The sequence below is a fragment of the Jaculus jaculus genome, chromosome 4, assembly GCF_020740685.1.
Source record: "Jaculus jaculus isolate mJacJac1 chromosome 4, mJacJac1.mat.Y.cur, whole genome shotgun sequence".
Classification (NCBI taxonomy): domain Eukaryota; kingdom Metazoa; phylum Chordata; class Mammalia; order Rodentia; family Dipodidae; genus Jaculus; species Jaculus jaculus.
The window spans coordinates 168,331,604-168,357,084 of NC_059105.1; the positions used below are offsets into that span (position 1 = coordinate 168,331,604).

The 25,481-nt window shown below is 42.7% G+C and overlaps 1 long non-coding RNA gene across 1 annotated transcript; it reads right to left on the reverse strand.

Moving 5' to 3' along the window:
* Positions 1 to 332: 332 nt before the first annotated feature.
* Positions 333 to 25,481, reverse strand: LOC123460094. The gene is made up of 3 exons (XR_006636784.1): positions 25,203 to 25,481; positions 18,162 to 18,304; positions 333 to 1,060 (listed from the first exon to the last, which is right to left on the reverse strand). It is a non-coding gene; the product is annotated as an uncharacterized LOC123460094 (long non-coding RNA).

Consider the following 25,481-nt stretch of genomic DNA (forward strand, 5'->3'; position numbering starts at 1 on the left):
TACAAAGCCAAAGGACTTTGGTTCAATTCCCCAGGACCCACGTAAGCCAGATGCACAAGGTGGCACATGCATCTGGGGTTCATTTGCAGTGGCTGGAGGCCCTGGCATGCCCATTCTCTCTCCCTCTCTCTGCCTCTTTCTCTCTATCTCTCTCAAATAAATAAATAAAAATAAAGTAAAAAAAAAAAATTAAAGCCCTGTCTACAGTCTCTGGACCTGAGTCTTGAAAGTTGCTCACATTTCTTTCTGTGCCCAGCTTCACATTTTTCATATCTTTATGCTCTATATTTTGTTCTCTTTCACTGTTGATCTGAATAAGAGAAACTAAGAGAAGCCATGCCGTAGAATCAGGGCTGTTCTGCCTTTATTGCATTATTTTTAGATCCAGCTTCTCTCAAGTACTCAGGACACAGGCAAACTGTAGCCAGGTTATTTGCAGAATCTACAAACCGCTTCTAGTTAAGTCCCAGCTGGAGTCTTTGCTCTCTTCTGAAACATCATATCCAAGCCCACGTTGTCCACAATTCCTAGTCTTTCAGAATTTCCACCAGAAAGGCCTATCAAGTTCTGCTAACACCATCATAAGGCTTCTCTGGTATAAAGTTCCAAATTAGTCTGCATTTCTCCTGTAAACCAGTTCCAAAATACTCAAAACCACATGGTCAGGAGACTGTAATAATGGCCGCCACTTCTTGGCACCAGTTATCCATGTCAGTTACTTTGTCATTGCTGGAACAGAATATCTGACCAGAAATGGCTTATGGAAAAAGCAGATTAGTTCAGCTGATGGTTTTGAAGGAAAGTTTTCTCGAGACACGGCAGGGGCTGGAACGATGGCTGAGCAGTGAAGGCGCTCACCTGCAAAGCCTGACAACCTGCGTTTGATCCCCCAGGACCCATGGAAAGCCAGATGCACAAAGTGGCACGTGCGTCTGGAGCTCGTTTTGTTGCGTTGCAGATTTCTGTCTGTCTTTACTGCTATTAGCTTCTCTGTGCCAGGCAGATGGGTGAACTGTCTTTTGTATTCTTCATTCCTGTCTTTATAGGTGGAACTTGAAATCTGCAACAGTAAAAGGATTTCATTTCTGTTTATTTACCATTTTAATAGCTTAGGAAATAAATTTAAAATCACATGATTTCTATGCACCATTATATCCTTATATACGAAAGAACACGTAAACATTTTAACTAATTTATTTATTTATTTGAGACAGTGAGAGAGAAAGAGACAGAGAGAGAGAGACAGAGAGAGAGAGACAGAGAGAGAGAGAATGGGGTGCACCAGGGCCTCCAGCTACTGGAATCGAGCCCCAGACACAGGTGCCACCTTGTGCATCTGGCTTACGTGGGTCCTGGGGAATTGAACCAAGGTCCTTTGGCTTTGCAAACAAACACCTTAACTGCTAAGCCATCTCTCCAACCCCACATAAACATTTTAAAAGCAACACACACACGCAAACACAAAGTAATGGAATCTGCTTCCAACATAGCAGGAGTTTGGCAGTCATCTCCCCTAAAGAAAACACACAGCTGGAAAAACTGCTAAGGCGATCATTTCAAAAACCTAGAAATGAAAACAGCCGGGCGTGGTGGCGCACACCTTTAATCCCAGCACTTGGGAGGCAGACGTAGGAGGATCTCCGTGAGTTCGAGGCCACCATGAGGCTACATAGTGAATTCCAGGTCAGCCTGGGCTAGAATGAGACCCTACCTCGAAAAACAAAAGGAAGAAAAGAAAATTGACCACAGCCATAAATAAATTGAGAAGCAGGCCTAGGGGGAAATCTGCCAGCTTGGTGAAGATGGCAGGAGTCTGCCGCATTACCGTGTGCCTGCCCCCGGAACCCTTCTCCCTCCACCACCCGTGGTTGTTCTGTGAAGGTGGATCAGGCCATGCAAGCTAGCAGGCACGCTGACAGACAGGATCAGGCTGACTTGGAGCAGCAAGCAGAAAACCTGTGTCTGCAAGTATAAGGGGTGAACCCTCAAGTCATCCAAGTGAGTACGAGTGTGCTGACCCAAAGGAAGCGAGTGGCTGGCAGGTTAGAAAGAGGCTGGACAGGGCTGGAGAGATGGCTTAGCGGTTAAGCACTTGCCTGTGAAGCCTAAGGACCCTGGTTCAAGGCTCGATTCCCCAGAGCCTAAGTCAGCCAGATGCACAAGGGGGTACAAGCATCTGGAGTTCGTTTGCAGTGGCTGGAGGCCCTGGCGCGCCAATTCTCTCCCTCTCTCTCTCTCTCTCTCTCTCTCTCTCTCTCTCTCTCTCTGCTGCTTTCTCTCTCTGTCACTCTCAAGTAAATAAATAAAAATAAACAAAAGTTGGTGTTCTTTTTTTTTTTTTTTAAGAGAGGCTGGACAGAGAGATCCTGAAGGAGTGGCGGCCATAGATGGGCTTGACATCCTGCCCACCTACCCCTGGCCCAGGAGGGTTACCGACATGTGCAGCAGGCAGAAAAGACTGCACAAGCTACCTGGCCACTGCCCGCTGGAGAAGAAAGAGTGAAATAGCTAAGATAAAGCCATCTTGTCCTGACTAGGCCCTGACTGCATTTATTAGGGGAATAAAATAGCTAAAATAACACTTATGGGCTGGAGAGATGGCTTAGCGGTTAAGCGCTTGCCTGTGAAGCCTAAGGACCCTGGTTCGAGGCTCGGTTCCCCAGGTCCCATGTTAGCCAGATGCACAAGGGGGCGCACGTGTCTGGAGTTCGTTTGCAGAGGCTGGAAGCCCTGGCGCGCCCATTCTCTCTCTCTCCCTCTATCTGTCTTTCTCTCTGTGTCTGTCTCTCTCAAATAAATAAATTTAAAAAAAATTAAAAAAAAAATAACACTTACATGCCTGTTAGGTTATGCCTTTAAAAAGGCTGTACCCAAGCCAGATGTGATGGCACATGCCTTTAATCCCAGCATTCAGGAGGCAGAGGTAGGAGGATCACCATGAGCTTGAGGCCACCCTGAGAGTACACAGTGAATTCCAGGTCAGCCTGAGCTAGAGTGAAACCCTACCTTAAAGAACAACAACAACAAAAAAAAAAATGACTGTACCCATAAGTCAGATGGAAACCTACTTTTTTGGACAATGGTATATCCAGATGCCATAGATTGTCACTAGAAATTTTCCGTGCCAGGGATGGGATACCTTCCAGTGAGTTGTTGGCCAGGGAGGTCCCTGATGCCCCTCAAACATTACAGGCCATTGCCGAGGCTCTTGGTTTCCCACCAGGAATAGATGGTAAGACACTATTGCTGAAGACTTCGCATACTTGGGCTGCAAGGACACTGAGAAATCTTGCTGGAGCTGAGCTGAAAATCTCCTCCACGTAGACCAGCTGACAAAGCTGGAAAAAGCCATGCTGCATGCAGTTCAATGGGAGAGAGAAAAATCACCAGTGAAGATACCAAATAGTGGACACTGCAAGCCTTACGTTTGGCCAGCCAGGCCAAATGAGCCAATGGGTATAATAGTGGCATGTCTGTTACGGGGGAAACCAATCACTCTACACTTGGACTGGAGGCCCACTCCATGGGAGGGAATACATGCCTGATACTGAAAACCTATGACAGCGGAAGTCATGAGCCCTAGGGGTGTAACACCTACTGGTATCTGGCTCAATGTATATATTATGCTCACCAAACTTCCTGGGTAAGCACTGTTCTTAATGTCCATACCCACATATTAATGCTCCTCTCACTTTTGGTTAGAGAAGCATCTCTTTTCAGATTGTGGTGACCTCTGGGATGACTCAAAAGGCACCGTAGTGCTGAGTAGAAGTGACAGAGAAGTGTTCAGCACTGAGACATCTCTATCACACCCTCCAAGGCTGAGGGTCCATTGCTGAAGAGGTGGTGGGAAGACTATATAGTGAATTCCAGGTCAGCCTGAGCTAGAGTAAGACCCTACCTCAAAAATACAAAATAATAACAATGATTGTAATGGGGAGGTAATATGATGGAGAATGGAATTTCAAAGGGGAAAGTGTGGGGGTGGGGAGGGAGCGAATTACCATGGGATATTTTTTTATAATCATGGAAAATGTTAATAAAAATTTTAAAAAAATTTAAAAAAAATTTAAAAAATACAAAATAATAATAATAATAAAATAAAAATAAAAACCAGGGATTCAATGAGACCAGTAAGTAGGACAGAGAGCAAGATGCAGAACCCCTTACACAAAGCCTTATAAAACTGGCATATTAAGCAAAAAAAGAAAAAGAAAAGAAAAGAAAAAAGCCGGGCATGGTGGCACATGCCTTTAATCCAACACTCAGGAGGCAGAGGTAGGAGGATCACCATGAGTTCGAGGCCACCCTGAGACTACATAGTGAGTTCCAGGTCAGCCTGAGCTAGAGTGAGACCCTACCTCAAAAATACAAAAAAAAAAAAAAAAAGGTTGAAGGATGGTTTAGCTGTTAAAGATGCTCTTGCTTGCATAGCCTGCTGGCCCAGGTTTAATTCCTTATTGGCCACATAAAGCCAGATGCACAAAGTGGCCCATGCGTCTAAAGTTCCTTTGGGGTGACAGGAGGTCCTGGGGTGCCTATTCATTCCCCCTCTCCTTGCAAATAAATAATAAATAAAAAGTTTTAAATAGTTTACTTATTTATTTGAGAGGAGAGTTTTTTTTAATATTTTAAACATTTTTATTTATTTGAGAGAATATATATTTTTTAAGTTGGAACTGGTCAGGCATAGTGGCATATGATTTTAATCCCAGCACTCAGGAGGCAGAGACAGGAGGATCATTGTGAGTTTGAGGTCAGCCTGAGACTACATAATGAATTCCAGGTCAGCCTGGACTTCAGAGCCCGACCCTGCTTCGAAATCCACGCCCCCCCCAAAAAAAAAAAAACAAAATTTTTTGGAGCTAGAGAGGAGAGATGGCTCAGCAGGTAAGAGCACTTCCTGAACAAGCATGGTGGCCTGGGATGGCCTGGGTTTGATTCCCCAGCACCCACGTAAGAGCCCTGTGAGGGCTGGAGGTTGGCTTAGCGGTTAAGACGTTTGCCTGCAAAACTGAAGGACCCAGGTTCGATTCCCCAAGACCCATGTAAGCCAGATGCACAAGGGGGGGGCGCAAGCATCTGCAGTTCGTTTGCAAAGGCTACAGGCCCTGGCGCGCCCATTCTCTCTCTCTCTCTCTCTCCCCCTCTCTCTTTCTCTATCTATCCTTCTTTCTCTGTCAAATAAATGAATAAAGAATATTTTGTGAAAACATTGTGCGTAGCAGAGACCAGAGAATTGATGGAGCTTGTGGAAGAACAGCAAGCTTCAGAGTTGGAGAGACTCTGTCTCAAGGCAGACACACAAACGAGTAAAAAAGGGGCTCACTCGCCCTCTTCCGGCCTCTGCACAGGACACATTTGCGCGCGTGTCACACACATACCAGATGTCACACACGAAATAAAATAAAACAGGAAAAGAACAAGTGAACAAAGAAAGCTGGCACCCCAGGTCTGAGATGGACTAAAGCGGGCCCCTGGCATAGGTGCAGTGGTACTCCAGTGCCCAAGATTAACCTATGATTCGTTATTTTTTTTTTTTTTTTTTTTTTGCTTTTTCAAGGTAGGGTCTCGCTCTAGCCCAGGCTGACCTGCAATTTACTATGAAGTCTCAGGGTGGCCTAGAACTCATGGCAATCCTCCTACCTCTGCCTCCCAAGTGCTGAGATTAAAGGCGTGTGCCACCATGCCTGGCTTTATGGTTGTTATTATGCTAAAACACCTCCATGGGTGGAGATTTAAGATACTAATAAGACATTTGACAAGGGAACTTGTATTGAGCGCTACATGTAACAGAGCATGCGCAAAGACGGAGGCCAAGTGACAATAGAAGTCCCCAAGTCTGTTGGACTTTCTACTCCAGCCTTCTCTTCTGTGAAAATGTATGCTTTCTTCATCAGCGTCTCTGTTCAATTCTATGTCCCATGACAGAAGAGCCCAGAGCCCTTCCAGAGATGCCCTCTGACCTCTGATATCACTAACACACTATCTAAATTGCCCAACTCCCAACAACAACAACAAAAAAATTACAAAACCGGGCGTGGCGGCGCACGCCTTCAATCCCAGCATTCAGGAGGCAGAGGTACGAGGATCGCCGTGAGTTCGAGGCCATCCTGAAACTACATAGTGAATTCCAGATCAGCCTGGGCTATAGTGAGACCTTACCTCGAAAAACAAAACAAAACAAAAAAAATTATGAAACAGGGCTGGAGAGATGGCTTAGTGGTTAGGGCCCTTGCCTGTGAAGCCTAAGGACACAGGTATGATTCTCCAGAACCCTTGTAATCCAGATTCACATGGTGGCGCATGCATCTAGAGTTTCTTTGCAGTGCCTGGAGGCCCTGGTGCACCCATTCTCTATATATATATCATTTTAATATTTTATTTATTTATTTGACAGAGAAAGAGGGAGAGAGAGAGAAAAAAAAAATGGGTGCACCAGGGCCTCCAGTCACTGCAGATAAACTCCAGATGTGTGCGCCCCTTCTGCATCTAGCTAACGTGGGTCCTGGGGAATCGAACCTGGGTCTTTGGCTTTGCAAGAAAATGCCTCAACCTGTAAGCCATCCCTCCAGCCCTCTCTATTTATTTCTCTCTCTCTCTCATAAATAATAATAAAAAAAACCTATAAAACATGCAGAGCAACAAGGAAGGAAAAAAATTAACAAGCTACATAAACAATTCTTGGTGTGCCCCAAACTGGGTTTAGCAGCCAAAGACAGCAGGCCATCATCACTGGTATGTTCAGAAGACCGAAGAGAGCCATGCTTAAAGGACCATGATAATTTTAACCACTCAAGAAGTCCAGCATCTAGCCAGGCGCGGTGGCAAACATTTGTAATCCTTTACCTGGAAGGTGACATGGCAAGATAGTAAGTCTGACCGCAGCCTAGGTTTGAGAGTTTCAAAAAAACAGAGGGAAAAACATAAAGAAAAGTATGAAGGCATCTAAACAAATAGTTTTTTAAAATTTTTTTAAAAAACAGATATTCACTAGAGAGATTCAACAGTTCTAAATGACAAAGAATGAATCAGTGAACTTGAAAATAGATTAGTAAGAATTATCAAATTATCAATATTAGGGCTAGAGAGATGGCTTAGCAGTCAAGGAGCTTGCCAGCAAAGCTAAAGGACGCAGGTTTGATTCCCCAGTACTCACGTAAAGCCAGATGGACAAGATGGCGCAAGTATCTGGAGTTCGTTTGCAGTGGCTAAAGGCCCTGGTGTGCCCATTCTCTCTTCCTTTCTCTATCTGCCTCTTTCTCTCTCTCTCTCTAATAAATAAATTTAAAAATTTTTGAAAATTATCAGCCTCAAAGAACAGAGAAAGATAAGATGGGAGAAAGTAAACTGACTGTCAAGAGACCCGTAAGTGAGCCAAAAACATGGAATGGGTGTGCCAAAAGGAGAAGTACTCAGAACTGTTCAAAGAGTCTCAATAACACAAGGAAAGTGATGCTTACTCTTACAATTGTTATACTGTTAAAAGACAAAAGAAAAAAATTTGAAAGCAGCAAGAAAAAAAAAAAGAGTCATCATACACCCATTAAAACAAACAACAGTATGATTTGCAGGTGACTCATCACAACCCGCAGTGGAGACAGCTGACGTGCACAACGAGGAATATTCCAGGAAGGCACCAGGATGACGAGGAAATGACAGCGTATGGGAACTCAAATGCACAGGGGAAATGAAGGGTATCAGGAGCGTAAATATGTGAGTATGAATTAAAGACTATGTAAATGCATTTTCTCATTTCTCTGCTAACACTTGTTTTTGTTTTGTTTTTGTGTTTTGAGGTAGGCCCTTACTCTAGCCCAGGCTGATCTGGAATTCACTATGTCGTCTCAGGGTGGCCTTGAACTCATGGCGATCTTCTTACTTCTGCCTCCCCAGTGCTGGGATTAAAGGCGTGCGCCACCACGTCATGCTTGTTGGATTTGTGGAAGTTAATGGAGTTAGGCTGGATGGAGCAAAGGTTCGTTCAGTATTTAAACGGAAATAAAATGGAAGAACTCTAAAGTTTATAGAGAGAAATTAAGATGTACAGTACAATCTGTCGAGCAAACACACACACACACACACACACACACACACACACACACACTTTTCAATAATACTTTCAAAGCATAAAGCATCTGCACTAGGCAGATAGCTTAGTGGTTAAAGGTGCTTGCTTGCAAAGCCCATGACCTGGATTCAATTCACCAGTACCCATGTAAACCCAGATGCATGAAGTGCTTGGATCTGGAATCATCTGCAGCAGGAAGAGGCCCTGGCATACCCATGCTGGTTCTGTCTTTCTCTTTCAGGCTCTCAAATGGGCATAATAAAAATATTAAAAAAATAAAATAAAACTCTAGCCAGGCGTGATGGCGCACGCCTTTAATCCCAGCACTCGGGAGGCAGAGGTAGGAGGATCACCATGAGTTCCAGGCCACCCTGAGACTACAGAGTGAATTCCAGGTCAGCCTTGGCTAGAGTGAGACCCTACCTCGGGGGGGGGGGGGGAGGTGGAAGCCAGTCTGTTGGGCTTATCTCAAAAAATAAATTAAATTAATTTTTTTGAGACAGATACGTGGACTCAGCTTTGACGTCCTTCAGGACACAGGCATAATGGTGATGATTCCAAGAGAGTGTAGGAAGAGAAATGAGTAGTCAAGGGGCATCTTGAGAAGGCACAGAGAAAAACAACCATAATATCTTACCCAGCCAATCAGAGATGAATGAGACATGTGTTCTCTAAAACATTAGTTTTAAGCCAGGCGTGGGGGTGCACAACTTTAGTCCCAGCACTCGGGAGGCAGAGGTAGGAGGATCACCATGAATTCAAGGCCACCCTGAGACTACATAGTGAATTCCAGGTCAGCCTGGGCCACAGTGAGACCCTACCTTGAAAAAAAAAAAAACCTCTAAAATATTAATTTGACACATGAAAAAATAAATAAGGGATACAGGAACAAAAATAATATAAAACACAAAAATAAATTATAAAATGGCTATCTGTACATCCAATAATATTAACTTCCAGTTAAGCTCAGACTAAAAAAGACAACATTCCTTGTCTTCCACCTACAGATATCAGTGATTTCTTCCTTGCCAATATTTCACACAGAGTGCAACCCTTCAAGAGTCATATCTCTACATACTGGTGTCCCAACCCATAAAGGCATCATCTCCTACCCTCAGCAAACTCTGCACCGCCCTCAGCATTCGCTCACATGCTCTCCTCTCCTCTCCACGTTATTAGCACTTGAGTATTTCCTTGCTGTCTTGCAGTCCCAGACAGGCATTAGAAAATCCTCATAGCATCCAGCACTCCTGGGTATTCATACTAGGATGCTCACGTAACTTAAACCCCTCCTCAAATTGCCAGAACTATCAACTCCTACTCATACTTCATCTGAAACCTTTCAATGACACCTAGGTTTATATAAAACAGTACCTGAGGGCTGGAAAGATGGCTTAGTGGTTAAGCACTTGCCTGTGAAGCCTAAGGACCCCAGTTCGAGGCTCGATTCCCCAGGACCCATGTAAACTAGATGCACAAGGGGGTGCATGCATCTGGAGTTCATTTGCAGTGGCTAGAGGCCCTGGCATGCCCATTCTCTCTCTCTCTCTCTCTCTCTCTCTCTCTCTCTCTCTCTCTCTCTCCACACATACACACACACACACATACACATATATATATCTGTCTCTGTCTCTCTGTTGCTCTCAAATAAATAAATAAGAATAAACAAAAAAATTATTTAAAAGAAGTTCTGTTTAAAAAAAAACAGTACTTGGGCTGGAGACATGGTTTAGTGGTTAAGCACTTGCCTGTGAAGCCTAAGGACCCCGGTTCGAGGCTCAGTTCCCCAGGTCCCACGTTAGCCAGATGCACAAGAGGGCACATGTGTCTGGAGTTCATTTGCAGTAGCTAGAAGCCCTGGTGCGCCCATTCTCTCTCTCTCTCTCTCTCTCTCTCTATCTGCCTCTTTCTCTCTCTGTCACTCTCAAATAAATAAATAAAAATGAACACAAAAAATTTTAAAAAAACAGTACCCGTTATGTATACCTAAAATTTTTCAAGTAGGATAAAATGATTTTTCTTTTAATTCAAAATAAAGCTGAAAAATTACTTCATTCATTTTCATCAGTCATCAAAGTGAAAATCTGACACTGCCTTTAGAAACCTGAATTAACCAAGATGAGTTGTTGTGCAAGACAACATGACCAGAGGAGAGTTTTTCCCCAAAGTGACCAAACATTTACAACCATGCTAATTAATCCTCTTGAGCTTCTTTGTAAAAAAAATAATAATAATAATAGATAGATAGATAGATAGATAGATAGATAGATAGATAGATATAAAATAGATAGACATATAGATAGATAGGTAAACATTAAGTAACCCTACAATGCTCCTATAAATTAAGTTTGCAGCAAGTTTCATCAGCCATGCACAGGTAGAAAACCTGACCTGGGAATGATGTGGTAAGGACTATAAACCAGTGGAAAAGTACAGAACTGATGACATTGTACATGTGTAATTACAGTGATTGTGATGGGGAGGTAAATGATGGAGAAGGGAATTTCAAATGGGAAAGTGTGGGGGTGGGGAGGGAGGGAATTACCATGGGATATATTTTATAATCATGGAAAATGTTAATAAAAATTTTAAGGGCTGGAGAGATGGCCTAGCGGTTAAGCGCTTGCCTGTGAAGCCTAAGGACCCCGGTTCCAGGCTCGGTTCCCCAGGTCCCACGTTAGCCAGATGCACAAGGGGGCGCACGTGTCTGGAGTTCGTTTGCAGAGGCTGGAAGCCCTGGCGCACCCATTCTCTCTCTCTCCCTCTATCTGTCTTTCTCTCTGTGTCTGTCGCTCTCAAATAAATAAATTTTAAAAAAAATTTTAAAAAAATTTTAAAAAAAGTACAGAACTGAGACTTCTGCATTCCTTTTATAATTAAAACAACTTAATTATGGGGCTGGAGAGATGGCTTAGCAGTTAAGGTGATTGCCTGCGAAGCCTAAGGACCCATGTTTGCTCATTCTCCAGATCCCACATAAGCCAGATGCAGAAAGGTGAGGCAAGCACAAGGTCGCACATGCCCACTAGGTGGTGCAAGTATTTGGCATTTGATTGCAGTGGGTGTGGCCCTGACATGCCAATTCTCCCTCTCTCTCTCTCCCAATCTCTCTCTCTCTCTCTCAAATAAAAATAATTAAAAAAAAAAAAACAAAAAACAGCCAGGTGTGGTGGCACATGCCTTTAATCCTAGCACTTGGGAGGCAGAGGTAGAAGGATCACCATGAGATCAAGGCCGGTCTGAGACTGCATAGTAAATTACAGGTCAGCCTGGGCTAAAAGGAGACCCTACCTCAAAAAAAAAAAAAAAAAAAAGAGTGAAAACTTGGACCTTAAAACATAAATATCAAGCAACTTTAGCAATGATTCTGATCCTGCCCACTCATTTGATAGATATTAATGACCTCAGATAAATAATGTGGTTTTATGTTTCTTTAAGTTTTATAACTCCTAATATATAATCTTTATTTTTTAAAACATTTTATTTATTTATTTGAGAGACAAGGGGAGGAAGAGAATGGGCACACCAGAGCCTCCAGACACTGCACATTAACTACAAGTGCATGAGTCACCTTGAGCATCTGGCTTTACATGACCACTGGGGAATTGAACCTGGGTCCTTAGGCTTTGCAGGTAAGTGCCTTAACTGCTGGAGCATTTCTCCAGCTCTCTTACTCTTGTAAAAAGCAAAAAGTCAAGTAATTGTGAGGAGGAAAATTCAGAATCAGTTTGCAGAAGAATTTTTTTGTCCTTTATGATACTTTAAAAAAATGTAATCCCAGCCAGGCATGGTGGCGCATGCCTTTAATCCCAGCACTTGGGAGGCGGAAGTAGGAGGATTGACATGAGTTCTAGGCCACCCTGAGACTACATAGTGAATTCCAGGTCAGTTTGAGCTACAGTGAAACCCTACTTCAAAAAAAAAAATCCAAAACTATAAATGTAATCCCAGCACTCTGGAGGTCACTCAGGAGGTAGAGTTCAAGGCCACCCTGAGACTCCATGGTGAATTTCAGGTCAGCGTGAGCTACAGCAAGACCCTACCTTGAGAAAAAAAAAAGTTTAGGGCTAGGATATGGCTCAGTGGTTAAAGGCATTTGTTTGTAAAGCCTGATGGCCCAGGTCCAATTCCCCAGTATCCATGTAGAGCCAGATGCACAAAGTGGAGCATGTGTCTGAAGTTCAATTGCAGTGGCTAGAGGCCCTGGCATTTCTAACTCAAAGTCTCTTTCTCTGCCTGCCTCTTTCTCTCTTGCCTGTCTCTCTCTCTCTCAAATAAATAAATAAAAATATCTTTAAAAAATATAAATGCAAGGGCTGGAGACATGGCTTAGTGGTTAAGGCGTTTGCCTGCAAAGCCTAAGAACTCATGTTCGAATCTCCAGGTTCCACGTAAGCCAGACACACAGTAATGTAAGCACACAATGTCGCACATGAACACAAGGGGGCGCAAACGTCTGGAGTTCATTTGTAGTGGCTGAATTCCCCAACAAGCCCATTCTCTCTCCCTCTCTCTCTCTCTCTCTCTCTCTTTCTCTCTCTGCCTATTTCTTTCTCTTAAATGAATTTAAAAAATAAATAAAATGCAAACATGCTAATCATTATTTGACTACACCATCCCCAAATTTAGACTTTCTATTCTTAAAATATTTTAGAACAAAAAGATAAAATAAATAATTAATTTGAATTGGAATTCTAAGCTCCTTTAAATTTCTCCTAGTTCATCTTTTTTTAAAAAAAAATCATTCTCTCTTAAATCATATGTGAGATACACGTTTCTTTCAATCTAAGTCAAGACATTAAAGAATACAATTATTCACAGAAAACTTTCAAAATAAGATTTTCAACTAGACCGCTGCTAAGGAAACAAGTATAGACAGATGATAAATATTTTTTATTTGTTTTTATTTTTTACTTATTTGAGAGACAGAAAGAGGCAGAGAGAGAGAGAGAGAGAGAGAGAGAGTATGGATGTGCCAGGGCCTTCAGCCACTGTATACAAACTCCAGATGCATGCGCCACCTTGTGCACCTGGCTTACATGGGTCCTGGGGATTTGAACCTTCATCCTTTGGCTTTGCAGGCGAGCACCTCTAACCCAACAAATATTTTATTTTTAAAGCTATCCCTCTAACCCAACAAATATTTTTGAAGGGAATCTTAATGAAATACCAATATAAAAATGGATTTCTAATAACAAAGGCTTTATCCTAGGCACTGTTGCATCTAACCAAAAAAAAAAAAAAAATCCCATTAAGTATATAATCTTCTAAACACACACAACAGAAAATCTCAGAGGGCTTCTCCTTCTCCCAGTAGTTAGTTGCTAACTGTAAGCCACTCTGAGACACTGCACTAGATAATTGCGCCTGTGGCAGACCCGTCATCTGTCCTTTGGGAACCTAACCCACCTGGAATATAACATGATTTTTGTTGGGAAGGAAAAGATCCTTTTTTTGTTTTAGGTACTTTTTTTCTTTTCCTTTCTTCTTTCTTTCTCTTTCTCTCTCTCTCTTTTCCTTTACTAACAGTTAAAAAGGCAAAAGCATAAATAACTTATTTTCCATTGACTTTAACTTCAATTTCATCTATTAATTCCACCTAACTTTTGTTTCAGGAGGTTGTAAAAGCTAATAATAATTTAATAATAAGAAGAATAATAATTTCCTACTCTATAGAATTAAATATGTAACTCCTAAATAAAACTACAATACACATAATAACAGCCTATCTTTATATAACAGTGTTGAAATACAAAATATGAAATGGCAGATTTCACAATTAATAACTTTGGAGTCTTAATCATCTCTCCTCTCAAAGTCTCGCTATGACAAAGATACTTGGCACAGGGGAATCATCAGAAGCACAGCAGACCCTATCTCCAATGTTTTAATTTCAGTCTCCATCCAGCTAGATCCTGCTGCCCTCTAAGTTCATTACCGTGGAACAACGGACAGCTAGACCACACTAAATGTATGATTCAACAGCTCCAGGATGCTTGGGTCTGAAATGGTTCTGACAGTCTCAATCTTTGCTTCAGTTCATCTGTGACGCCAGGTGCTTCACAAACACTTTCCTGTCATGCTGCAGGTCTTCCTGGTATTGACTGGGCAGACTGGGCACCCTGTTGCTTATTGCATTTATTTATCATTTTATTGCCAGAATAACAAAGAAAAGAAAGTAGTAACATGGTGGAGTCAATGACAGGAGCAGGTGGACTTAAAATGGCAAGGGAAAAGCCAAGTTGTGGGGGGTGAGGGGTGTGGTGGCACACGCCTTTATTTATTTATTTATTTATTTTAATATTTTTTGTTCATTTTTTATTTATTTATTTGAGAGTGACAGACACAGAGAGAAAGACAGATAGAGGGAGAGAGAGAGAATGGGCGCGCCAGGGCCTCCAGCCTCTGCAAACGAACTCCAGACGCGTGCGCCCCCTTGTGCATCTGGCTAACGTGGGACCTGGGGAACCGAGCCTCGAACCGGGGTCCTTAGGCTTCACAGGCGAGCGCTTAACCGCTAAGCCATCTCTCCAGCCCGGCACACGCTTTTAATCCCAGCACTCGGGAGGCAGAAGTAGGAGGAACATTGATTATAATCGAGTAATCATGCAATCTTCAACAATTTACTCTACTGATTTAAGTTTGTTTAAAATAGAGCTGAGGGCGGGGGCTGGAGAGATGGCTTAGCGGTTAAGCGCTCGCCTGTGAAGCCTAAGGATCCCTGTTCGAGGCTCGGTTCCCCAGGTCCCACGTTAGCCAGATGCACAAGGGGGCGCACGCGTCTGGAGTTCGTTTGCAGAGGCTGGAAGCCCTGGCGCGCCCATTCTCTCTCTCTCCCTCTATCTGTCTTTCTCTCTGTGTTTGTCGTTCTCAAATAAATAAATAAAAAATTTAAAAAAAAATAGAGCTGGGGGGCTGGAGAGATGGCTTAGCAGTTAAGCGCTTGCCTGTGAAGCCTAAGGACCCCGGTTCGAGGCTCGGTTCCCCAGGTCCCAAGTTAGCCAGATGCACAAGGGGGTGCACGCGTCTGGAGTTCGTTAGCAGTGGCTGGAAGCCCTGGCGCATCCATTCTCTCTCTCTCAAATAAAAAAAAAATTAAAATTAAAACATTTTTAAAAATAAAATAAAATAGAGCTGGGGCCCAGGCATAGTGGCACATGCCTTTCATCCCAGCACTCAGGAGGCAGAGGTAGGAGGATCATGGTGAGTTCAAGGCCAGCCTGGGACTACATAGTGAATTCCAGGTCAGCCTGGGCTAGAGCAAAACCCTACCACAAAAAAAGAAAAAAAAATATGACACAATATAATAAAGAAACGCCAATAAAGATCTGAAGAATTCTATTTCCAGCTATGTCAGCCTGAACTTTGGTTTGTCTATGCAGGGTCTCTTTGATTTCTATTTGCTTCTCAGGTCTGGAAAGTTCTGTTTTCAGGGTTAGGTAACCTCTGGAAAAAGTGCAGAAATTCTGAGACATTAGATTTTTCCTTTAGTCCATTCCAAAATTCCCGGGAGTGTTTGCAATGTGCTTAGGGACCTAATCTGAGCCCAAGATGACCTTTGACATTTGAAACTAGTGCTTTTCAAAGGCCCTAGCATGCCCATTCTCTATCTGCTGCTCTCTCTCTCTCTCTAATAAATAAATAAAACTATTTAAAAGAAAGATAATAGGGCTGGAGGGATGGCTTGGTAATTAAGACGTTGCCTGCAAAGCCAAAGGACCTCAGTTCAATTCCCCAGGACCCACATAAGCCAGATGCACAAGGTGGTGCATGCGTCTGGAGTTCATTTGCAGTGGCTGGGGGCCCTGGCGTGTCCATTCTCTCTCACTCTCTCTCCCTGTGTCTTTCTCCCTCTCAAATAAATAAATAATAAAAAGAAAGATAATATATATGGTAATTATTATAACCTGTTGATATTATATCTTTTTTTCTTTTTCTAGTCTAACCCCAAATTAATAAGAAAAATCTACCATCACAGATACCTGCTACTCTTAGAAATCAGTATTCTAATAAACTAATATTAGAACTATAAAAATAAATAAAACTAAAAATGTACCAGCCGGGCATGGTGGTGCACATGCCTTTAATCCCAGCACTCAGAAGGCAGAGGTAGGAGGATCGCTGTGAGTTCAAGGCCACCCTGAGACTCCATAGTGAATTCCAGGTCAGCCTGGGCTAGAGTGAGACCTTACCTCGAAAAACCAAAAAAAAAAAAAAAAAAAAGTACCATATATGCCTTATTAAGAATATATAAGTTTTACTTATAGTTGTACAGTGCAAGATTTCTATCAAATGGCTCAGAATTCTCATATCTTCCAGTCACTACTCTTTGTTAAGTTTTGTTGGTAATAAGAGCAAAGATAGAGGCAAGAGAGATTGCAGTGGTTAAGGTGCTTGCCTGCAAGCCTAATGACTGGAGTTCTATTCCCCAGTACCCACGTAAAGACAGACGCACAAAACGGCACATGAATCTGGAGTTTGTCTGCAGCGACTGGAGGCCCTGGCATACCCATTCTGTCTCTCTTCTCTTTCTTTGCTTGCAAATAAATAAAAATATTTTTTAAAAATACAAAGATAAATAACACAAAACCCTTAGCTAGCTCAGCTAGAATAAGCAATAATAAAAAATACAATGAAGGGCTGGAGATGGCTTAGCAGTTAAGGTGCATGCCTGTAAAGCCTAAGGACACAGATTCGATTCCCCAGGACCCACATAAGCCAGATGCACATGGTGGCGCATGTGTCTGGAGTTCATTTGTAGTGGCTAAAGGCCCTGGAGCACCCATTCTCTCTGTCTCTGTCTCTAGCAAATAAATAGATAAAAATAAGTCTTTGAAAAATTGACAAAAAATAAAATATTAAAACAATACAATGAAGCCAGGCGTGATGGCACATGCCTTTAATCCCAGCACTCAGAAGGCAGAGGTAGGAGGATCACCATGAGTTCGAGGCCACCCTGAAACTCCATAGTGAATCCCAGGTCAGCCTGGGCAAGAGTGAGATCCTACCTCGAAAAACCAAAAAGAAAAAAAAACAATTCAATGAAAGGGGTGTGTCAGTTGGAAGTGCTACACTTAGAATGAGCCTTTTACCATAATAAACAATAGTGTGTGTATAGTTACAGAAATTTTCTTACAAGGAGACACTAAATCTCAATGCGCCTAATCAACAGGCAGTGGTCTCATTTTATGACAGGGAACCTGAAGTGTGTGCAAGTTATACTTCAAATCAGGTCTGAAACTTCTAACTTTGAAACCTATCTTAAGTCATTACATACTATAGGCCAAACACTGCTAAACTTCCTTTTGGGTACAGAGATAAAATGCCCCCTCCGCTCCCCCCCAGGTAGGGTCTCACTCTAGCCCAGCGTGACCTGGAATTCACCATGGAGTCTCAGGGTGGCCTCGAACTCACGGCGATCCTCCTACCTCTGCCTCCCGAGTGCTGGGATGAAAGGCGTGCGCCACCACAACCGGCTCCCAGAAACAAATCTTTAAATAAAAATTATATAAAATACCTGAGGACTCCATAGTGAATTCCAGGTCAGCCTGGGCTAGAGTGAAACCCTACCATGAAAAACCAAAATTATAATAATAATCATATATACATATATAAAGCTTCTCAATGAGACTTGGGAATATAGCTTATGTAATGTTAGTTTCTTGCCAGTTAATACAAATGTAAGTGGAATCCAAAGCTGTGGTGTTTTCTCACGAGATCAAGCAGATGGTTTCATTTCAGCAGACCTGGCAACAGCGCATTCTAGTGGCCAAAGGAGAATAATACACTGAGGATGGTCTCTCAAGGCAAGACACCCGAAGTCTAGATGCTAATAAGAACAAAATATTAGCGGGGCGTGGTGGTGACGCCTTTCATCCCAGCACTCGGGAGGCAGAGGTAGGAGGATCGCCGTGAGTTCGAGGCCACCCTGAGACTCCGTAGTGAATTCCAGGTCAGCCTGGGCTAGAGTGAGACCCTACCTCGAAAAATCAAAAAAAAAAAAAAAAAAGAACAAAATATTATATGAACTATTATAGAATTAGAGGACATTTGCATTCAGAATTGAAATGTGAAATAGAAAAGTCATTACCCAAAAGCTCCAGTCACCACTCCAGTTATGTACATTCAGTCACGGTTTTTTTGGCTGATAAAATATGGTTTTCATCCACAAGGATTTGCCTCCACCACTTCCTGCAGCGCAGTGGCAAGGCTTGAATCCCCTTCATTAACTACCTGCAAGTGAACATCAAAGAAGTGAAACTATTGATGGGGAAGTGACCATTTACAAAGAAAGACATGGGCTGGAGAGATGGCTCAGCGATTGCTTGCAATGCCAGACTGCCTGAGTTCTATTCCCCGGGACCCACATAAAGCCAGCTGCAGAGAAACGCATGCACCTGGAGTTCAGTGCAGAGGAAGGAGATCCTGGTATACACATTTCCCTTCCCCCCTCTCTTCGCTTTCAAATAAATAATAAATGTAAATACAAAAAAAGAAAAAGAGGGCTAGACAGATGGCTTAGTGGTTAAGGCACTTGCCTCCAAAGCCTAAGGACTCAAGTTTCAAATCCTCAGAACCTATGTAAGCCAGATGCGCAAGGGGTCACATGCATCTGGCGTTCATTTGCAGTGGCTGGAGGCCCTGGTGTGCCCATTTTTTCTTTCTCTCTCTGCATCACCAATAAATAAATAAAATATTTAAAAAGAAAAGAGAAGGGCTGGAGAGATGGCTTAGCCGTTTAGGCACTTGCCTACAAAGATGAAAGGACCCAGGTACAATTCCCCAGGACCCATGTAAACCAGATGCATGAGGTGATGCATGCATCTGGAGTTTCTTTGCAGTGGCTGGAGGCCTTGGCATGCCCATTCTCTCTCTCTCTCTCTCTCTCTCTCTCTCTCTCTCTCTCTCTCTCTGTCTGTCTTTCTTTCTCTGCCTCTTTCTTTCTATATCTCAAATAAATAAATAAATAAATAAATAAACTTTAAAAAGAAAAAAAGCAATATTCAAAACATATAAATTACTTTTTTCTGTTGAGGTAGGGTCTCACTCTATTCCAGGCTGACCTGGAATTTACTACTATGTAGTCTCAGGGGAGCCTCTAACTCATGATGATCCTCCTACCTCTGCCTCAGGAGTGCTGGGATTAAAGGCATGTGCCAACACACCCGGCATAAATTACTTTTTAAAGACAAATATTAAACTTTTTAAAGTCAGAAATGGGATAGAGAGATGGTGTAGCAGTTAAGGTGCTTTCCTGCAAAGCTTAAGGACTCGGGTTCAGTTCCCCAGAACCCATGTGAGCCAGATGGCACATGGTGGCACATGCATCTGGAGTTCATTTGCAGTAGTTAGAAGCCCTGGCATGCCCAGTCTCTCTTTTTCTTCTTCCTTTCCTCCCTCCCTCCCTCCCTCTGTGTGTGTGTGATAAATAATAAATAAATACATAAATAAACTATTAAAAGCCATAATGAGAGCCAGGCATGGTGGCACACGCCTTTAATCCCAGCACTCGGGGGGCAGAGGTAGGAGGGTCGCCATGAGTTTGAGGCCACCCTGAGACTCCATAGTGAATTCCAGGTCAGCCTGGGCTAGAGTGAGACCCTACCTCAAACAAACAAACAAACAAAAGCCATAATGAATGGGTTGGAGATACCCCTCGGTGGTAGAACGCTTGCCAAGCATGCACAATGCCCAGCACCACAAAAAACTGAAAAGTAACTAACTTGTAAAGAAAAGGTTTATAAAAACACAAATCAGAACCTTTGCTTCTACAGCATCACTTAAACACTCAACACCTTCCAAATATGACCACTGAAATAGTTTTGTCAGTAGTAGGGACACAAAAATGGATAAAATGAGAGCCTCCAGAATGTCCTAGGCAACCACAGCAACAGTTAAACGATTAAAATGCCCGACAGTGGGATTGTCAGTTGGTGCGGCCACTTTGGATAACCCTCTGCAATGCCCATCAGTGTCGAACGTCAGGAATACACTATAACTCAATGCTTTAAGATGCACACAGAGCCAGGCGTGGCTGCACACACCTTTATTCCCAGCACTCGGGAGGCAGAGGTAGGAGGATCACAGTGAGTTTGAGGCCACCTGAGACTATGTAGTGAATTCTAGGTCAGCCTGAGCTAGAGTGAGACCCTACCTCGAAAAACCAAAATAAATAAATAAATAAAATGCACACAGAGCCAAGGATGTCTGTAATACTAATAAAGTAGAAACCTCATTGTACACTGATAGAAAAATTGGTAAGATCTGACTTCTAAAAACAATGAAGTTAAAATTAATGGGTCTAGTTCAGGATCCACTGCGGAAGAGGTGACAGAAAGAATGTAAGAGCCAAAGGAAGGGTAGGACTGCTTACAATGCAACTGCCCAGACAGAAAGTGGCCTCGATATCCACAACCTCGCAGTGCCTAGCAATAGCTTCACACGACCCTCATAACAGGACGAAAAGACGATGACATCAAAATAAAGCGAGATAGCCAGGTGTGGTGGCGCACACCTTTAATACTGGCACTCGGGAGGCAGAGGTAGGAGGATTGCCATGAGTTCAAGGCCACCCTGAGACTTCATAGTGAATTCCAGGTCAGCTCGGGCTAGAGTGAAACCCTACCTTGAAAAGCCAAAATAAATAAATAGAAGAAAAGAAAGACTGGGTGTCTACTAGAAATTTCTTCTGTTTTTTTGATGTACTTAGAGCTCTTTGGACTTAAATAGCAGGATTTTACAGTACTTCCACGCAAGTGCATTTTATAAGGGTTCTCTATGTGTAAAATAGTATTTTCAACTGGAAAGTGTTGGCCGGTGCAAAGGACCTGGCCTTTTTCTGGTTTCCATGATGTTGCCAACACTGCTAAACTACAGTACTGCTTTTGTGTCTTGTGGCCAAGGACTCCATGTTGTGTGCAAATAGAATAAGTGAAAGCAATAAACATTTATTGAACAAAAAAAATAAATAGAAAAAATAAAAGACAGACTATTGAAGACAGGGAGGAGATATGATGGAGAATAGAGTTCTGAAGGGGAAACCGGGGGAGAGGAGGGAATTATCATGGTTTATTGTCTGTAAGTATAGAAGTCAATAAAAAAAGTTAAATTTTAAAAAATTAATGAATCTTATGTCTCAACTAAGTATTGGTCTCCAATCTATACAGCACTCAGGACAATGATTATATATAGATAGGCAGGATATAGGACCAGTGGATGACTGCTCATGAAAGCTGTCATTGGTGTTGAGAGAGGTGGGGGCAGGGATTATAATAAGAGCACCTGCCTCATCTAGACTCTTAAACATCACTGCGGCTGCCACCTTGCCCTCTGCTGGAGCAAAATCCTGAGCCTTGGGATTACAGGGAAAAGGACACAGAGCACCTAGGTGGTGGGTCAAAGGAGTTGAACTTGACTTTTCATGAACATATTATATATTGTCCTAAAATAACCCTATGAAGGGCTGGAGGGATGGTTTAGCAGTTAAGGGACTTGCCTAGAACGCCTAAGGGCCCAGGTTCAATTCCCCAGGACACATGTAAGTCAGATGAACAAGGTGGCCCATGTGTCTGGAATTCGTTTGCTGTGCCTGGAGGCCCTGGCATACCCATTTGCGCTCTCTCTCTCTCTCTCTCTCTCTCTCTCATAAATAAAATAAAATAAATTAACCCCATGAAGTAGCCATGGAACATGGGGAACCCCCAGCCCTGGAATATGGATTTCAACATGAAAGAGATTTCAACGTGAAGACCTTCACATGAAATGTAGCCATCACCCACAAATGAAGAAATAAACAAACCTAGATACAGGGAGAAGAAACAAAGTCCAAAATTTGACCTTGTTATAAATAAAATATTCCCTCAAATAAACAACAAAAGATAAAGCACTGACTTTTGCACCCCTACTAAACAGGTTCAGAATCAAAGTCAACTTTACTAAAATGTATCAACTAGAAAATCTTCATCGTTTTTATCAATAATAATCAACCATGATTATACTTTGAGACCTCACTAAGTTTAAACAAAGTATCACATGTAATCTCAGGGGGGTAACAACATAAAACAGACAACAAAGGTTGTTAAGCATGCTTGGCGAAGTTGATCATCAAAACAAAATGCCTCCAGCCGGGCATGGCGGCGCCCGCCTTTAATCCCAGAACTCAGGAGGCAGAGGTAGGAGGACTGTAAGAGTTCGAGGCCAGCCTGAGACTACATAGTGAATTCCAGGTCAGCCTGGGTTAGAGCAAGACCTTACCTCAAAAAAGAAAAAAAGGGCTGGAGAGATGGCTTAGCGGTTAACCGCTTGCCTGTGAAGCCTAAGGACCCCGGTTCCAGGCTCGGTTCCCCAGGACCCACGTTAGCCAGATGCACAAGGGGGCGCACGTGTCTGGAGTTCGTTTGCAGAGGCTGGAAGCCCTGGCGCGCCCATTCTCTCTCTCTCTCCCTCTGTCTTCCTCTCTGTGTCTGTCGCTCTCAAATAAATAAATAAATAAAAATTAAAAAAACAAACAACTACTGCCTTATCTAAATTCTTCATGGTGGTAGTTGGATAAGTTATACTTATTCTAAATTTAAATCGGGATCAAGAAGGCTTATAATTTGGCTTTTTTAAAAAGTAGGGCTCTCACAGATCATTATTACCAAGGCCAACTTAAAATAATACTGGAAAATCAAACCTGGGTCCTTAGGCTTTGCAGGCAAGCACCTGAACCGCCAAGGTATCACTCCAGCCGCTGTTGGGATCCCTTAACTAGGCTGCCCCTGTTACAGACCAAAGCACTAGGATTAGCACGACCAGCTATAACTTCAGGATTTCCTTTTAACACTAACACTGAATGGTCTGGTCTACATCTCCACATTTTCACAGATCTTTGGACTATTGTCTGAGAGTTGTCCCTCTGGAGTAAAGACATCCCCCCCACCAAAAAAAAAGAGAATATTCAGACAACCTATTTCACAGATACACAAATTGTAAATCAAGGCTGCACATGTGTCTATATAAATATTACATCCAAAATACTAGGCTCACAGAAACCTTCCTTATACCCTTTCGAATCCCGCACGCATACTGACCAAGGCAGTTAATTTATTTCACAAAATACAACTCTGAGCTCTTGAAGCTCTTTCGTCTTCTGTAGCAGTTACTTCTCAGTGCTGGAACAAAACGTTCAACCAGAAGCAGCTTCCGAAAGATAAGGGTTTCCTTCTGGCTTTCAGTTTTGTGGGGAGGTTTTATCATGGTAAGGGAAAGCGTAGCAAAACCAGAAAACGGACCATGTCCCTGTACATCAGCAGGGAGGGAGGAAAAGAGAGGGTGGGCTCCCTAGTAAAGGCAAGGGGGACTGGATTGTAAAATCCCAAGGGCCACCTCTCAGTAAAACACTTCCTCTAGCCAGGGATCAACTACGAGTTTAATCACCAAAAAAAAAAAAAAAAAAAAAAAAACCCAAAAAAACAAAACAAAACATGAGGCTCTGAAGGACATTTTACATTCAAATCATCACACCTTCCTTACAGAACTCAGCAATAGCCACAGAGTTTTCTTAAAATTAAAATTCAACTATATAAATAAATGGTACATTTCAGTCATCCATCAAACCCCAAAGGTGAACTATAGTAAGTTATTTCAATATTTTGATGTTTGCCTGCAAACAGTTTTTAAGCCTCAACCCCCCCCCCCCTTTTTCTCTTCTGGGCAAGTTAAGAAAGGCTGTGTTCTTTCCCCTCTGGCATGAGTGCTCCCACACAGAAACCTTCCCAACTCCAGTGGCGCACGCCTTTAATTCCAGCGCCCAGGAGGCAGAAGTAGGAGGATCACTGTGAGTTAGGCCACCTTAGACTATATGGTGGATTCCAGGTAGCCTGGGCTAGAACAAGACCCTACCTCAAACAAATAAAAAGAAAACCTGGAGCCAGTCACTTCCTTGGCAAACTCTGTCCGTCGCTCTGTCTCCTTAGCTCTAAAGTAAGGCTAGCAATTTTCTCTAACCAGACAGTAAGCTCATTGAGAGGAAGGAGCAGTTCTGTGTTTCCCTCATCTTACCCTGAGCAACCCCAGCTCAGGACGCAGCTGAATGAATAGTACGTTTCATGAATATCTTGTCTATTTCACATCACTGTTTTGCAAATCCCTTGAACTAACTTATCCCTTTATTCATTTAACAATTACTTAAACGCCTCTACCTCTCAGTAAAACTGACATACTCCTTAAACTTTTATATATATTATATATATAAGTATATATATAATATATTAAATATAATATATATTATATATATTTAAAAATATATATATATACTTTAAATATATATATGTGTATATATATATGCCTACATCCACAATGGAAAGGCAATGATAACATTGAGAAAGCAGGCACCCTTGCAGTTTTCACCACCCAAAAGGTCAATAAGCAAAGTTTTGTTTTGTTTTTTACTTATCAAATAAGGTAGTAGACAGGCGTCGTGGCGCACGTCTTTAATCCCAGCACTTGGGAGGCAGAGGTAGAAGGTAGAAGGATCACCGTGAGTTCGAGGCCTCCCTGAGACTATGTAGCAAATTCCAGGTCAGCATGAGCTACATACAGCAAGACCCTACCTTGAAAACCAAAATAATAATAATAATAATAATAATAATAACAATAATAATAATAATAATAATGGGGCTGGAGGGATGGTTTAGTGGTTAGGGCATTTGCCTGCAAAGCCAAAGGACCCAGGTTTGATTCCCCAAGACCCACGTTAGCCAGATGCACAAGGGGGCGCACGCGTCTGGAGTTCGTTTGCAGAGGCTGGAGGCCGTGGTGCACCCATTCTCTCTCTCTCTCTCTCTCTCTCCCTCTTTCTGTCAAATAAATAAAATATTAAAATAATAATAATAAAGTAGTATAGAAGTTTTTGGTTGATTAAAAAAAACTTCATGACAAAATAAGTTGAAACCAAAGCCTTAAAAGCATAGGGATTTAAGCTATCTGCGCCGTTTTACCAAAGGCTGATGGTGAGTTGAGTGGTTGGGACTGGAAAGCGGTGATGCCAGTCTACTCAGAAGGCAGAGGGAGGAGGATCACCACGAGTTCGAGGCCACCCTGAGCCTACCTAGTGAATTCCAGGTCAGCCTGGACTAGAGTGAAACCCTACCTCGTGTGTGTGTGGGGCGGGGGGGGGCGATGACAGCAATGGGCCTGGGGGCCGAGACGATGTGGACGAGGACTTCGGAGCAAGTTCAAGTCCTCCACTCTGCAGTCGTCCAGAACCGGGTTGCAGGAAGCTCAGGAAATCGTTTCCTCCGCAACAACTTTCCAAATCACTCCAAAGGGCGCCCTCCCCCACCCCCTCGGGAACAGGCACGGGAGGAATTCATTGTCGTCCTTGTCGGAGGAGGTTCGAAACCGTGCAGAGGAAGCGCCTGCAAAGGCT